Below are 16,454 nucleotides of genomic sequence, written 5' to 3'. Positions count from 1 at the left end.
ATTTCTGGTCTTTTTCTTTAATAATGCTGGGAAATCCGGCGCCCTCTTCATATGAATGTCACTTCCCCCATGAAAACTTCCTTCATGGAAAGACCTTCCCATGTAACCCCCGACCACCCCCCCCCCCTACCAGGAAAAATCCCCCCTGAAAGCGTCTGTATACTTCCCAATAACCAATACTATATGTTAACATTGGGTAAAGTTCATAACTTCCAGCCCTCCCCCCGGGGACTTCGGGGGATTAAGTTATCCTAAAAGACATAGTTATCATATTTTCGACCTTGCTGAACAAAATGGCTATCTCAAAATTTTGATCGGGTGACTTTGGGAAAAAAATGAGCGTGGGAGGGGGCCTATTTGCCCTCCATTTTTTTGTCTCTTACAAAGGGCACTAGAACTTTTAATTTCCGTTCCAATGAGCCCTCCCACGATATTCTAGGACCACTGGGTCGATAGGATCACCCCTGGGAAAAAAAAACAAACAAATAAACACGCATCCATGAACTTTCGTCTGGCAAAAAATGCAAAGTTCCACATTTTTGTTGATAGGTGCTTCGAATCTCTACAGCAGGGACACGCTGAATATGATGGTGTGATTTTCATTAAGGTTCTATAACTTTTAGGGGGTCTTTTTCCCTTTTTTCAAAAATACGCCAAATTTTCTTAGGCGCGTAACTTTTGATGGGTAAGAATAAACTTATATATTTTAAACAAGCATTAAAATTTGATTCTTTTGATGTATCTATTGGTATCAAAATTCCGTTTTTTAGAGTTTCGGTTGCCATTGTGCCGGGTCGCTCCTTACTTACAGTTCGTTACCACGAACTGTTTGATAAAGCAGTTCCATTGCCATTTTTTAAAATGGCCTTTAGTTTTCTTTGAAAAACTTCTTTTTCGGAATTTTTTTTTAAAATTAATTTTTGTTCGGTTTTTATTGCAATATTTGATTGCTTCTAATATCTTATTTCAAAATACTTTATTTCAAAATCAAGCTTTTTTTCATGATCCATCAAAGTAGCAATATCTAAGTAAAAAAATACCCGGAGTATTATTAGCTGATGTTTGAACTACTTTTAACAAAATGGCTATCTCAATTTTTTTTTATCGGATGGGTTAGGGGGAAAAGGTGTGGGGGGGGGGCTTTTTGCCCTTCGATGTCTTTTTACTCTTTAATTGTGATCTAGAAGTTTCCATTTTCAATCAAATGAGCCCTCTCTGAAGTTAACGGGATACGTGCATCCCTTCTATAAGAACCATATATGCACCCAGGGCATAACTTGCAACGCCTATTCCTAGGCCCTGGGGGGTTTTTTCGACCCCAGAGTTTTAATTTCTGATGTTTGAAAGGGGCTAGCTGCCCTCCGATCTCTTTTGACTCTAAAAAATTGAACTAGAACTTTCAATTTCCATTCAAATGAGCCCTCTCTGGAGTTCATACGAGCATTCCTTCCATAAGAACCATATATACCACCAGGGCACAACTTACAGCGCCTGTCCCCGTGCCCTGGGGGTTGTGTCGACACAGGAATTTTTGTTATCTAACTTTCGATTTATTTTTAAAAAATGGCTTTATCAAAATTTTTATCGGATGCATTTGGGGAAAAAGAGGCGTGGGGGGCATAGTTACCCTAGTAGAGATGACCCTAATGATCCGACCGGGGCTCCTTATATGGGCATAGAACCACGTGGTTTATGGACTTTGTCAGTGAGAATTTGAAAAACAGGAATTTTGTCACATTTATGGATGGTTTTATGGATTTTGTCAGTGAGAATGAAAAAACAGAAATTTTGTCACATTTATGTCTGTTTTCATGGATGGATATGTGTGTTGATTATTTGATGGTTTTATGGATTTTGTCAGTGAGAATGGAAAAACAGGAACTTTGACACTTCCTTCTTGTTGTTGTTCAAGCCAGATGTTACGAGTGTCCGGGAAACAGTATTTGTTATTGTTGTTTCCAAGCCAAATGTTACGAGTTCCCGGGAAACAGTTAATTAATGTCTGACAGATGACGTCAAGTTAATTAATGTCTTTGCATTTCCAAAGAGAATTGTCTAGGAGAAACAGTTAGATCACACATGATGACATGATTGATTGATTGACACGAAAGGGGAATTAATTTGTTGTTCTAAAGAGAATTGATTCACGAAAGGAGAATTAATTTGTTGTTTCTAACAAGAGAATCGTTTCCGAACAAATGTTTTGATCTTAGCGCGCGAAAAGGTTTCCAAATAATTTGAAATGCGTTAGCGCAGAGATGCCAAACAAAAGGAACACGTTGAAATTCCGTTTAGGGGGTAATTTTGGCGAAACCGTTTTAGCTAGTTTATGGAATTATTTCGGCGAAACACTTAGAGACATTATAAAATATGATTTTTGAAGAGATTTTGGAGGAGGTTTTGAGTGTGGTCGTTATAATACACAAGTTTCAATTGAACAGTGTTGTGAGGTCCTCTACCCCAAACCCAAAGGGCCCCGATTGCTCTACCCCAACCCAAAGGGCCCCGATTGCTCTACCCCAACCCAAAGGGCCCCGATTGCTCTACCCCAACCCCAAAGGGTTCCGATCCCCCTACCCCAACCCCGAAGGAAGCCCCCGGTCCTCAAAGGTTCTCTGGGCTTCAAAGGACCCCCGGACCTCCAAAGGCCATCATCCTGTCCCCAAATGCACCCCAGGCTCCCAACTGGCCCACCGGACCCCAAAGGGCCCCTCCCGGACCCCAAAGGCCCTCCCCCGGTCCTCAAAGGGCCCCCGGGCCCCCCAAGGCCCGCCCCGGGCACCCCCAAAGGCCCATCGAGCTCCCAAAGGACCAACGGGATCCCAAAGGCCCTCCACCGGTCCCCAAATGTCCCCCAGGCCCTCAACCGCCCTCCCTGTGCCCCGAAGGAAGCCCCCCGGTCCTCAAAGCCCCCCCAAGCTCTCAAAGGGCCACCGGAGCCCCCAACGGCCCACCCAGACCCCCAAAGGCCATCCCCGGGCCCCCAAAGGCCCATCGAGCACCCGAAGGACCAACCGGATCCCAAAGGCCCTCCACCCGTCCCCAAATGGCCCCCAAGCCCGCAACTGCCCGCCCTGGGCCCCAAAGGCCCTCCCTGTGCCCCAAAGGCCCTCCCTGTGCCCCAAAGGCCCTCTCCCGGCCCCCCAAAGGCCCCCCAAGGTCTCAAAGGGCCTCCGGTGCCCCCAACGGCCCACCCCGACCCACCAAGGCCATCCCCGGGCCCCCCCAAGGCCCGCCCCAGGCTTCCAAAGGCCCTCCCTCGGTCCCCAAAGGTCCCCCAGGCTCCCAACAGGCCCCCGGCCCCCCCAAGGCCTTCCCCCCGCCCCCCACGGTCCCCCGGACTCCCAAACGCCCCCTCGGTGCTCACGGGCCTCCAGACCCCCCAAGGCGCTCCCCGGGCGCCCAAAGGACCACCCAGCCCTTGCTTTAGTTTTAGTTAAAAGTATAGAATGTTTTAGATTAGAGTCTTAACTTAGAGTTTTTGTTGAAGTTCTAGTTTAGTTTAATTTTAGTTAAGCGTTTGATGTTTTACCTTTGAATTTCAGTTGGAGTTTTAGTTTGGTTTAGTTAAGAGTTTGGTGTTTTAGCTTAGAGTCTTAGCTTAGAGTTTAAGTTAGAGTTGAAGTTTATTTTAGTATTAGTTAAGAGCTTAGAGTTTTTAGCTTAGAGTCTTAGCTTAGAGTTTTAGTTTAATTTTAGTTAAGAGTTTGATGTTTTACCTTTGAGTTTCAGTTAGAGTTCTAGTTTAGTTTAGTTTTAGTTAAGAGTTTAGAGTTTTTAGCTTAGAGTCATAGCTTAGAGTTTTTGTTGAAGTTCTAGTTTAGTTTTAGTTTAGAGTTTTAGCTTAGAGTCTTAGCTTAGAGTTTTTTTTTGAAGTTCTAGCTTAGTTAAGAGTTTGATGTCTTACCTTTGAGTTTCAGTTAGAGTTCTGGTTTAGTTTAGTTTTAGTTAAGAGTTTTGAGTTTTAGATTATAGTCATAGATTAGAGTTTTTGTTGAAGTTCTAGTTTAGTTAAGTTTTAGTAAATAGTTTAGAGTTTTAGCTTAGAGTCTTAGCTTAGAGTTTTTGTTAGAGTTCTAGTTTAGTTTAATTTTATTTTAGAGTTTAGAGTTTTAGCTTAATCCTAGCTTAGAGTTTTTTGTTAGAGTTCTAGTTTAGTTTAATTTTAGTTAAGAGTTTGATGTTTTACCTTTGAGTTTCAGTTAGAGTTTTAGTTTAATTTTAGTTAAGAGTTTGATGTAATACCTTTGAGTTTCAGTTAGAGTTCTAGTTTAGTTAAGTTTTAGTAAATAGTTTAGAGTTTTAGCTTAGAGTCTTAGCTTAGAGTTTTTGTTGAAGTTCTAGTTTATTTTAGTTTTAGTTAAGAGTTTAGAGTTTTTAGCTTAGAGTCTTAGCCTAGAGTTTTTGATAGAGTTCTAGTTTAGTCTAGTTTTAGTTAAGAGTTTCGAGTTTTAGCTGAGTCTTAACTTAGAGTTTTTGTTAGAGTTCTAGTTTAGTTTAGTTTTAGTTTAGAGTTTTAGTTTAGACTTATAGTTTCAATTAGACTTCTAGCTTGGTTTAGTTAAAGTTACGAATTTAGAATTTCAGCTTAGTGTCAGAGCTTAGATTTTTACTTAAAGTTATAGTTTGGTTAAGTTTTAGCTAAGAGTTTCCACTTTTATCTGAGTCTTATCTTAGAGTTTCTGTTAGAGTTCTTGTTTAGTTTAGTTTTAGTTAAGATTTTATAGTTATAGCTTAGAGTCTTAGTTTAGAGTTTTTGTTGAAGTTCTAGTTTATTTTAGTTTTAGTTTAGAGTTTTATCTAATACTTAGATTTTTTTTTAGAGTTATAGTTTATTTTTAGTTAAGAGTTTATAGTTTTAAATTAGAGTCTTATCTTAAAGTTTTTGTTAGAGTTCTAATTTAGTTTAATTTTAGTTAAGAACTTGATGTTTTACCTTTGAGTTTCAGTTAGAGTTCTAGTTTAGTTTAATTTTAGTTAAGAGTTTTGTGTTTTAACTTATAGTCATATCTTAGAGTTTTATTTAGAGTTCTAGTTTAGTTTTAGTTAATAGTTTATAGTTTGACCTTAGAGTATTATCTTAGATTGTTTGTTAGAGTTCTATTTTATTTTAATTTTATTTAAGAATTTGATGTTTTACCTATAAGTTTCAGTTACAGTTCTAGTTTAGTTTAGTTAAGAGTTTGGTGTTTTAGATTAGAGTCTTAGCTTAGAGTTTTGGTTAGAGTTCTAGTTTATTTTAGTTTTAGTTATGAGTTTAGAGTTTTTAGCTTAGAGTCTTAGCGTAGAGTTTATGTTTAAGTTCTATTTTAGTTTATTTTTAGTTAATAGTTTATAGTTTTAGCTTAGAGACTTATCTTAGAGTTATAGTTTTAGTTTAGTTTTAGTTAAGAGATTAGAGTTTTAGCTTATAATCTTAGCTTAGAGTTTGTGATAGAGTTATAGTTTAGTTTTAGCTAAGACTTCGATGTTTTAGCTTAGAGTCTTAGCTTAGAGTTTTAGTTAGAGTTCTTGTTTAGTTTAGCTTTAGTTAAGAGTTATAGAATTTTAGCTTAGAGTCATAGCTTAGAGTTTTTTGTTAGAGTTCTAGTTTATTTTAGTTTTAGTTAAGAGTTTAGAGTTTTTAGCTTATAGTCTTATAATAGAGTTTTTGTTATAGTTCTAGTTTAGTTTAGTTTTAGTTAAGAGTTTAGAGTTTTAGCTGAGTCTTAACTTAGAGTTTTTGTTGAAGTTCTAGTTTAGTTTAGTTTTAGTAAATAGTTTAGAGTTTTAGCTTAGAGTCTTAGCTTAAAGTTTTTGTTGAAGTTCTAGTTTAGTTTAGTTTTAGTTAATAGCTTAGAGTTTTTGTTAGAGTTCTAGTTTAGTTTATTTTTAGTTAAGAGTTTAGAGTTTTACCTTAGAGTCTTAGCTTAGAGTTTGTGATAGAGTTCTAGTTTAGTTTACTTTTAGTTAAGAGTTTAGTGTTTTACCCTAGAGTCATAGCTTAGAGTTTTAGTTAGAGTTCTAGTTTAGTTTAGTTTTAGTTAAGAGTTTAGAATTTTAGCTTAGAGTCTTAGCGTAGAGTTTATGTTAAAGTTCTAGTTTAGTTTAGTTTTAGTTAAGAGTTTAGAGTTTTTAGCTTAGAGTCTTAGCCTAGAGTTTTTGATAGAGTTCTAGTTTAGTTTAGTTTTAGTTTATAGTTTAGAGTCTTATCTTATAGTTTTTGTTAGAGTTGTATTTTATTTTAGTAATATTTAAGAGTTTAGAGATTTTTGCTTAGAGTAATATCTTATAGTTTTCTTCATAATTTAATTGTATTTTATTTACAGCTAATATTATATAGGTTTATATTAGAGTTATATTTAGAGTTAAAGTTTAGTTTAGTTAAAGTTAATAATTTAGAGTTTTAGCTTATTGTCATAGCTTATATTTTTACTTAAAGTTCTAGTTTGGTTAAGTTTTAGTTAAGTGTTTAGAGTTTTAGCTGAGTCTTAGCTTAGAGTTTCAATTAGAGTTCTAGTTTGGTTTAGTTAAAGTTATGAATTTAGATTTTTAGCTTAGTGTCATAGCTCAGATTTTTACTTAAAGTGATAGTTTGGTTAAGTTTTAGTTAAGAGTTTCGAGTTTTAGCTGAGTCTTAGCTTAGAGTTTTTGTTAGAGTCCTAGTTTAGTTTAGTTTTAGTTAAGAGTTTAGAGTTTTAGCTTAGAGTCTTAGTTTAGAGTTTTTGTTGAAGTTCTAGTTTAGTTTAGTTTTAGTTTAGAGTTTTATCTAATATTTATATTTTTTTTTATAGTTATAGTTTAGTTTTAGTTAAGAGTTTAGAGTTTTACATAAGAGTCTTAGCTTAGAGTTTTTGTTAGAGTTCTAGTATAGTTTAATTTTAGTTAAGAATTTGATGTTTTACCTTTGAGTTTCAGCTAGAGTCCTAGTTTAGTTTACTTTTAGTTACGAGTTTAGTGTTTTACATTAGACTCATAGATTAGAGTTTTAGCTAGACTTCTAGTTTAGTTTAGTTTTAGTTAAGAGTTTAGAGTTTTACCTTAGAGTCTTAGCTTAGAGTTTTTTTTGTTATAGTTATATTTGAGTTAAATTTATTTAATAATTTGATGTTTTAACTTTGAGTTTCATTTATAGTTCTAGTTTAGTTTAATTTTAGTTAAGAGTTTAGTGTTTTACAATAGAGTCTTAGCTTAGAGTTTTAGTTAGAGTTCTAGTTTAGTTTAGTTTTAGTTAAGAGTTTAGAATTTTAGCTTAGAGTCTTAGCTTAGAGTTTTTGTTAGTTCTAGTTTATTTTAGTTTTAGTTAAGAGTTTAGAGTTTTTAGCTTAGAGTCTTAGCTTAGAGTTTTTGTTGAAGTTCTAGTTTAGTTTAGTTTTAGCTAATAGTTTAGAGTCTTAGCTTAGAGTTTTTGTTAGAGTTGAAGTTTAGTTTAGTAATAGTTAAGAGTTTAGAGTTTTTTGCTTAGAATCTTAGCTTAGAGTTTTTGTTAGAGTTGAAGTTTAGTTTAGTAATAGTTAAGAGTTTAGAATTTTAGCTTAGAGTTATAGTTAGAGTTAAAGTTTAGTTTAGTTAAAGTTAAGAATTTAGAGTTTTAGCTTAGTGTCATAGCTTAAATTTTTACTTAAAGTTCTAGTTTGGTTTAGTTTTAGTTAATAGTTTAGAGTTTTAGCTGAGTCGTAGCTTATAGTTTTTTTTAGAGTTGTAGGTTATTTTAGTTTTAGTTAAGAGATTAGAGTTTTAAATTAGAGTATTAGAATATAGTTTTAGTTAGATTTTAAGTTTATTGTATTAATAGTTAAGAATTTAGATTTTTTAGCTTAGAGTCGTAGTTTAGAGTTTTTGTTGGAGTTCTAGTTTAGTTTAGTTAAGAGTCTAGAGTTTTATCATAGAGTCATAGCTTAGAGTTTTTGTTGAAGTTGAAGTTTAGTTTAGTCACAGTTAAGAATTTAGAGTTTTAGCTTAGAGTCTTAGCTTAGAGTTTTACTTAGAGTTCTAGTTTAGTTTAGTTTTAGTTAATAGTTTAAAGTTTTATATTAGAGTATTAGCTTAAAGTTTTTTTGAAGATCTAGTTTAGTTTAGTTAATATTTTTTAGGTCTAACTTAGACTTCTAGATTAGAACTTTAATTTTAGTTGACGTTTGGTTTAGTTATATTTGATGGTTTATAGTTTCAGATATGAGTCTTAGCTTAGAGTTTTAGTTAGATTTCAAGATTAGTTTAGTTTTAGTTAAGAGTTTTTAGTTTTACCTTAAAGTATTAGCTTATAGTTTTAGTTAGAGTTCTAGTTTAGTTTTAGTTAAGAGTTTAGAGTTTTAGCTGAGTCTTAGCTTAGAGTTTCAATTAGAGTTCTAGTTTGGTTTAGTTAAAGTTATGAATTTAGAGTTTTAGCTTAGTGTCATAGCTCAGATTTTTACTTAAAGTGATAGTTTGGTTAAGTTTTAGTTAAGAGTTTCGAGTTTTAGCTGAGTCTTAGCTTAGAGTTTTTGTTAGAGTCCTAGTTTAGTTTAGTTTTAGTTAAGAGTTTAGAGTTTTAGCTTAAAGTCTTAGTTTAGAGTTTTTGTTGAAGTTCTAGTTTAGTTTAGTTGTAGTTTATAGTTTTATATAAGACTTAGAGTTTTTTTTAGAGTTCTAGTTTAGTTGTAGTTAATAGTTTAGAGTTTTAACTTAGAGTATTATCTTAAAGTTTTTGTTAGAGTTCTATTTTAATTTAATTTTAGTTAAGAAGTTGATTTTTTAACTTTGAGTTTAAGTTATAGTTCTAGTTTAATTTAATTTTAGTTAAGAGTTTTGTGTTTTACCTTAGAGTCATAGCTTAGAGTTTTAGTTAGAGTTCTAGTTTAGTTTAGTTTTAGTTAAGAGTTTAGAGTTTTAACTTAGAGTCTTATCTTAGAGTTTTTTTTGTTATTTTTCTATTTGATTTAAATTTATTTAAGAGTTTTATGTTTTAAATTTGAGTTTAAGTTATATTTCTAGTTTAGTTTAATTTTATTTAATAGTTTAGCGTTTTAAACTAGAGTCTTAGCTTAGAGTTTTAGTTAGAGTTCTAGTCTATTTTAGTTTTTGTTAAGAGTTTAGAATTATAGCTTAGAGTCTTAGCTTAGAGTTTTTGTTAGTTCTAGTTTATTTTAGTTTTAGTTATGAGTTTAGAGTTTTTGGCTTAGAGTCTTAGCTTAGAGTTTTTGTTGAATTTCTAGTTTAGTTTAGTTTTATTTGATAGTTTAGAGTTTTAGCTTAGAGTTTTTGTTGGAGTTGAAGTTTAGTTTAGTAATAGTTAAGAGTTTAGAGTTTTTTGCTTAGAATCTTAGCTTAGAGTTTTTGTTAGAGTTGAAGTTTAGTTTAGTAATAGTTAAGAGTTTAGAGTTTTAGCTTAGAGTTATAGTTAGAGTTAAAGTTTAGTTTAGTTAAAGTTAAGAATTTAGAGTTTTAGTTTAGTGTCATAGCTTAGATTTTTACTTAAAGTTCTAGTTTGGTTAAGTTTTAGTTAAGTGTTTAGAGTTTTAGCTGAGTCTTAGCTTAGAGTTTTTGTTAGAGTTCTAGTTTAGTTTAGTTTTAGTTAATAGTTTAGAGTTTTACCTTAGAGTCTTATCTTAGAGTTTTTGTTAGAGTTGAAGTTTAGTTTAGTTATAATTAAGAATTTAGAGTTTTTAGATTAGAGTCGTAGTTTAGAGTTTTTGTTGGAGTTCTAGTTTAGTTTAGTTAAGAGTCTAGAGTTTTATCATAGAGTCATAGCTTAGAGTTTTTGTTGAAGTTGAAGTTTAGTTTAGTCACAGTTAAGAATTTAGAGTTTTTAGCTTAGAGTCTTAGCTTAGAGTTTTACTTCGAGTTCTAGTTTAGTTTAGTTTTAGTTAAGAGTTTAGAGTTTTATCTTAGAGTCTTAGCTCAGAGTTTTTGTTTAAGTTCTAGTTTAGTTTAGTTAAGAGTTTAGAGTTCTACCTTAGACTCTTAGATTAGAGTTTTACATAGAGTTGAAGTTTATTTTAGTTATAGTTAAGGGTTTAGAGTTTTAGCTTGGAGTCTTATCTTAGAGTTTTAGTTATAGTTCAAGCTTAATTTAGTTTTAGTTAAGAGTTTAGAGTTTTACCTTAAAGTCTTATCTTAGAGTTTTATTTAGAGTTCTAGTTTAGTTTATTTTTAGTTAAGAGTTTTGAGTTTTACCTTAAAGTCTTAGATTAGAGTTTTAGTTAGGGTTGAAGTTTCGTTTAGTTTAGTTATAGTTAAGAGTTTATAGTTTTAGCTCAGAGTCGTAGCTTGGAGTTTTAGTTAGAGTTATTGTTTAGTTTAGTTTTAGTTAAGAGTTATAGCTTAGAGGTATAGCCTAGAATCTTAGCTTAGAGATTTAGTTAGAGTTGAAGTTTAGTCTAAACTAGCATAACCACAAAATTCCACAATATTGCATAGAAATACCAAAACCATAGGTTAGGTTAGTTTAGAGGTTAGGTTTCTCCACGTTTAAGTTAGAGGTTAGGTTTCTCCACGTTTAAGTTAGGTTAGATTATCTTGAGTGCTCATGATAAGCTAACCTAATCTAACCTAACTTAAACGGGGAGAAACCGCACCTCGAACTTAAACGTGGAAAAACCCAACCTCTAACCTAACCTAACCTTTACCTATGGTTTGGTTATTTCACTGCACTAGTGTGGAATTTTGTGGTTATGCTAGTTTAGACTAAACTTCAACTGTAACTAAATCTCTAAGCTAAGATTCTAGGTTATACCTCTAAGCTATAACTCTTAACTAAAACTAAACTAAACAATAACTCTAACTAAAACTCCAAGCTACTACTCTAATCTAAAAATATAAACTCTTAACTATAAATAAACTAAACGAAACTTCAACACTAACTAAAACTCTAATCTAAGACTTTAAGGTAAAACTTAAAACTCTTAACTAAAAATAAACTAAACTAGAACTCTAACTAAAACTCTAAGCTAAGACTTTAAGGTAAAACTATAAACTCTTAACTAAAACTAAACTAAGCTTGAACTCTAACTAAAACTCTAATCTAAGACTCCAAGCTAAAACTCTAAACCCTTAACTATAACTAAAACAAACTTCAACTCTAAGTAAAACTCTAATCTATGACTCTAAGGTAGAACTCTAAACTCTTAACTAAACTAAACTAGAACTTCAACAAAAACTCTGAGCTAAGACTCTAAGATAAAACTCTAAACACTTAACTAAAACTAAACTAAACTAGAACTCTAAGTAAAAATCTAAGCTATGACACTAAGCTAAAACTCTAAATTCATAACTTTAACTAAACCAAACTTCAACTACAACAAAAACTCTAAGCTATGACTCTATGATAAAACTCTAGACTCGTAACTAAACTAAACTAGAACTCCAACAAAAACTCTAAACTACGACTCTAAGCTAAAAACTATAAACTATTAACTATAACTAAACTAAACTACAAATATAACAAAAACTCTAAGCTAATAATATAATTTAAAAATCTAAACTATTAACTAAAACTAAACTAAACTAGAACTCTAACAAAAACTCTAAGCTACGACTCAGCTAAAACTCTAAACACTTAACTAAAACTTAACCAAACTAGAACTTTAAGTAAAAATTTAAGCTATGACACTAAACTAAAACTCTAAATTCTTAACTTTAACTAAACTAAACTTTAACTCTAACTATAACTCTAAGCTAAAACTCTAAACTCTTAACTATTACTAAACTAAACTTCAATTCTAACAAAAACTCTAATCTAAGATTCTAATCAAAAAACTCTAAACTCTTAACTATTAATAAACTAAACTTCAACTGTAACAAAAACTCTAAGATAAGACTCTAAACTATTAACTAAAACTAAACTAAACTAGAACTTTAACAAAAACTCTAAGCTAAGACTCTAAGCCAAAAACTCTAAACTCATAACTAAAACTAAAATAAACTAGAACTAACAAAAACTCTAAGATATGACTCTAAGATAAATATATAAACTATTAACTAAAACCGAGCTAAACTAAAACTCTAACTAAAACTCTATTCTATGAGTCTAGGGTAAAACTCTAAACTATAAACTAAAACTAAACTAAAAATATAACTAAAAATCAGAGTTAAAACATCAAACTCTTAACTATAATGAACTAAAATATAACTCTAACAAAAAAACTGTAAGCTAAGACTCTAAGGTAAAACTCTAAAATATTAACTAAAACTAAACTATAACTATAAATAAAACTCTAATCTAAGACTATAATTTAAAACACTAAAATCTTAACTAAAAGTAAACTAAACTAGAACTCTAACTGAAACTCAAAGGTAAAACATCAAGTTCTCAACTAAAATTAAACTAAATTAGAACTCTAACAAAAACTCTAAGTATTAGATAAAACTCTAAACTAAAAATAATCTAAACTAGAACTTCAACAAAAACTATAAACTAAGACTTTAAGCTAAAACTCTAAACTCTTAACTAAAACTAAACTAAACTAGGACTCTAACAAACACTCTAAGCTAAGACTCAGCTAAAACTCGAAACTCTTAACTAAAACTTAACCAAACTATCACTTTAAGTAAAAATCTGAGCTATGACACTAAGCTAAAACTATAAATTCATAACTTTAACTAAACCAAACTAGAACTCTAATTGAAACTCTAAGCTAAGACTCAGCTAAAACTCTAAACACTTAACTAAAACTTAACCAAACTAGAACTTTAAGTAAAAATCTAAGCTATGACACTAAACTAAAACTCTAAATTCTTAACTTTAACTAAACTAAACTTTAACTCTAACTATAACTCTAAGCTAAAACTCTAAACTCTTAACTATTACTAAACTAAACTTCAATTCTAACAAAAACTCTAAGCTAAGATTCTAAGCAAAAAACTCTAAACTCTTAACTATTACTAAACTAAACTTCAACTCTAACAAAAACTCTAAGCTAAGACTCTAAACTATAAACTAAAGCTAAAATAAACTAGAACTCTATCAAAAACTCTAGGCTAAGACTCTAAGCTAAAAACTAGAAACTCTTAACTAAAACTAAACTAAACTAGAACTGTAACAAAAACTCTAAGCTACGACTCTGAGCTAAAACTCTAAACTATTTACTAAAACTAAACTAAACTAGAACTCTAACTAAAACTCTAAGCTAAGACTCTAGGGTAAAACACTAAACTCTTAAATAAAAGTAAACTAAACTAGAACTCTAACACAAACTCAAAGGTAAAAGACTCTAAGGTAAAACTCTAAACTCTTAACTAAAAATAAACTAAACTAGAACTCTAACTAAAACTCTAAGCTATGACTCTAAGGTAAAACACTAAACTCTTAACTAAAAGTAAACTAAACTAGAACTCTAACTGAAACTCAAATTTAAAACATCAAATTCTTAAATAAAATTAAATTAAACTAGAACTCTAACAAAAACTCTAAGCTAAGACTCTAAGGTAAAACTCTAAACTCTTAACTAAAACTAAACTAGAACTCTAACAAAAACTCTAAGTCTTAGCTAAAACTCTAAACTAAACTAGAACTGCATCACAAACTCTAAGCTAAGACTCTAAGCTAAAAAACTCTAAACTCTTAAATAAAAATAAACTAAACTAGAACTCTAACAAAAACTCTAAGCTATTAACTAAAACTAAACTAAACTAGAACTTCAACAAAAACTTTAAGCTAAGACTCTAAGCTAAAACTCTAAACTATTTACTAAAACTAAACTAAACTAGAACTTCAACAAAAACTCTAAGTTAAGACTCAGCTAAAACTCGAAACTCTTAAATAAAGCTAGACTAAACTAGAACTCTATCGAAAACTCTATTATAAGACTATAATATAAAAACTCTTAACTATTAACTAAAACTAAAATAAACTATAACTATAACAAAAAACTTTAATCTAATACTATAATATAAAAATATAAACTCTTAACTAAAACTAAACTAAACTAGAACTCTAACTAAAACTCTAAGCTATGACTATAAGGTAAAACATCGAAGTCTTAGCTAAAACTAAACTAAACTATAACTCTATCACAAACTCTAAGCTAAGATTCTAATATAAAAATCTAATCTATTAACTAAAACTAAACTAAAACAATAACTCTAAGCTAAGTCTCTAAGCTAAAACTCTAAACTATTAACTAAAACTAAACTAAACTAGAACTTCAACATAAACTATACGCTAATACTCTAAGCTAAAAACTCTAACCTCATAACTAAAACTAAAATAAACTAGAACTCTAACCAAAACTCTATTCTATGACTCTAAGCTAAAACACCAAACTCTTAACAAAACTAAACTATAACTCTAACTGAAACTTATAGTTAAAAGATCAAATTATTAACTAAAATTAAACTAAAATAGAACTCTAACAAACACTCTAAGCTAATACTCTAATTTAAAACTATAAACTATTAACTAAAACTAAACTTGAACTCTAACTAAAACTCTAAGCTATGACTCTAATGTAAAACAATAAACTCTTAACTAAAAGTAAACTAAACTAGAACTCTAACTGAAACTCAAAGGTAAAAACATCAAATTATCAACTAAAATTAAAATAAATTAGAACTCTAAAAAAAAATTTAAGATAATACTCTAAGTTAAAACTCTAAACTCTTAAATAAAAATAAACTAGAACTCTAACAAAAAATCTAAGTCGTAGCTAAAACTCTAAACTAAAACTAAACTAAACTAGAACTTCAACAAAAACTCTAAACTAAGACTCTAATATGTAACTCTAAACTCTAAACTAAAACTAAACTAAACAAGAACTCTAACAAAAACTCTAAGCTAAGACTAAGCTAAAACTGGAAACTCTTAACTAAAACTTAACCAAACTATAACTTTAATTAAAAATCTAAGCTATGACACTAAGCTGAAATTATAAATGCGTAACATTAACTAAACAAAGCTAGAACTCTAATTGAAACTCTAAGTCCAAACTAAAACTCTAAACTAAAACTAAACTAAACTAGAACTCTAACTAAAACTCTAAGTTAAGACTCAGCTAAAACTCGAAACTCTTAACTAAAACTAAACTAGAACTCTATCAAAAACTCTAGGCTAAGACTATAAGCTAAAAACTCTGAAGTCTTAACTAAAAGTAAAATAAACTAGAACTTCAACAAAAACTCTAAGCTATGACTCTAATCTAAAAACTATAAACTCTTAACTATAACTAAAATAAACTAGAACTCTAATTGAAACTCAAAGGTCATTAAATCAAACTCTTAACTAAAATTAAACTAAAACTCTAACTGAAACTCAAAGGTAAAAAATCAAACTCTTAACTAAAATTAGACTAAACTAGAACTCTAACAAAAAACTCTAAGCTAGGACTAAGCTAAAACTCTAAACTCTAAAATAAAATTAAACTAAACTAGAACTCTAACAAAAACTCTAAGATAAGACTCTAAGCTAAAACTATAAACTATTTACTAAAACTTAACTAAGATATAACTTCAACAAAAACTCTAAGCTAATAGCCTAAGCTAAAACTAAAAACTCTTAACAAAAAATAAAATAAAACATAAAAATAACTGAAACTCAAATGTAAGAAATCAAAATCTTAACTAAGCTATAAATTAAACAAAAAACTCTAAGCTAAGACTCTAATCTAAAACTCTAAACTAAAACTAAACTAGAACTTCAAGAAAAACTCTAAGCTATGACTCTAAGCTAAAAACTATAAATTCTAAACTATAACTAAACTAAACTAGAACTCTAACTGAAACTCAAAGGTAAAACATCAAACTCTTAACTAAAATTAAACTAAACTAGAACTCTAACAAAAAAACTCTAAGCTAAGACTAAGCTAAAACTCTAAACTCTTAACTAATACTAAAATAAACTTCAACTCTAACTTAAACTCTATGCTAAGACTCTAATCTAAAACACCAAACTCTTAACTAAACCAAACTAAAACTCCAACTTAAACTCAAAGTTAAAACATCAAACTCTTATCTAAAATTAAACTAAACTAGAACTTCAACAAAAACTCTAAGTTAAGACTCTAATCTAAAACATTCTATACTTTTAACTAAAACTAAAGCAAGGGCTGGGTGGTCCTTTGGGAGCCGGGGGAGTGCCTTGGGGGGTCGGGGGGCCCTTGAGTACCGATGGGTCCTTTGGGTGTCCGGTGGACCTTTGGGGGCGGGGGGACGGCCTTGGGGGGTCCGGGGGCCAGTTGGGAGCCTGGGGGACCTTTGGGGACCGAGGGTGGGCCTTTGGAAGCCTGGGGAGGGCCTTTGGGTGGCCCGGGGATGGCCTTTGGGGGTCTGGGTGGGCCTTTGGGGGCTCCGGAGGCCCTTTGAGACCTGGGGGGGCCTTTGGGGGGCCGGGAGAGGGCCTTTGGGGCACAGGGAGGGCCTTTGGGGCACAGGGAGGGCCTTTGGGGCCCCGGGAGGGCAGTTGAGGGCTTGGGGGACATTTGGGGGCGGGGGGTGGGCGTTTGGGATCCGGTTGGGCCTTGGGGAGCTGGTTGGGCCTTTGGGGGGCCCGGGGATGGCCTTTG

This window comes from Artemia sp. Qi Xiang Cuo, chromosome 15, assembly GCF_049724085.1.
Source record: "Artemia sp. Qi Xiang Cuo chromosome 15, ASM4972408v1, whole genome shotgun sequence".
Lineage (NCBI taxonomy): Eukaryota > Metazoa > Arthropoda > Branchiopoda > Anostraca > Artemiidae > Artemia > Artemia sp. Qi Xiang Cuo.
Note: the sequence above shows the minus strand (reverse complement) of the source record.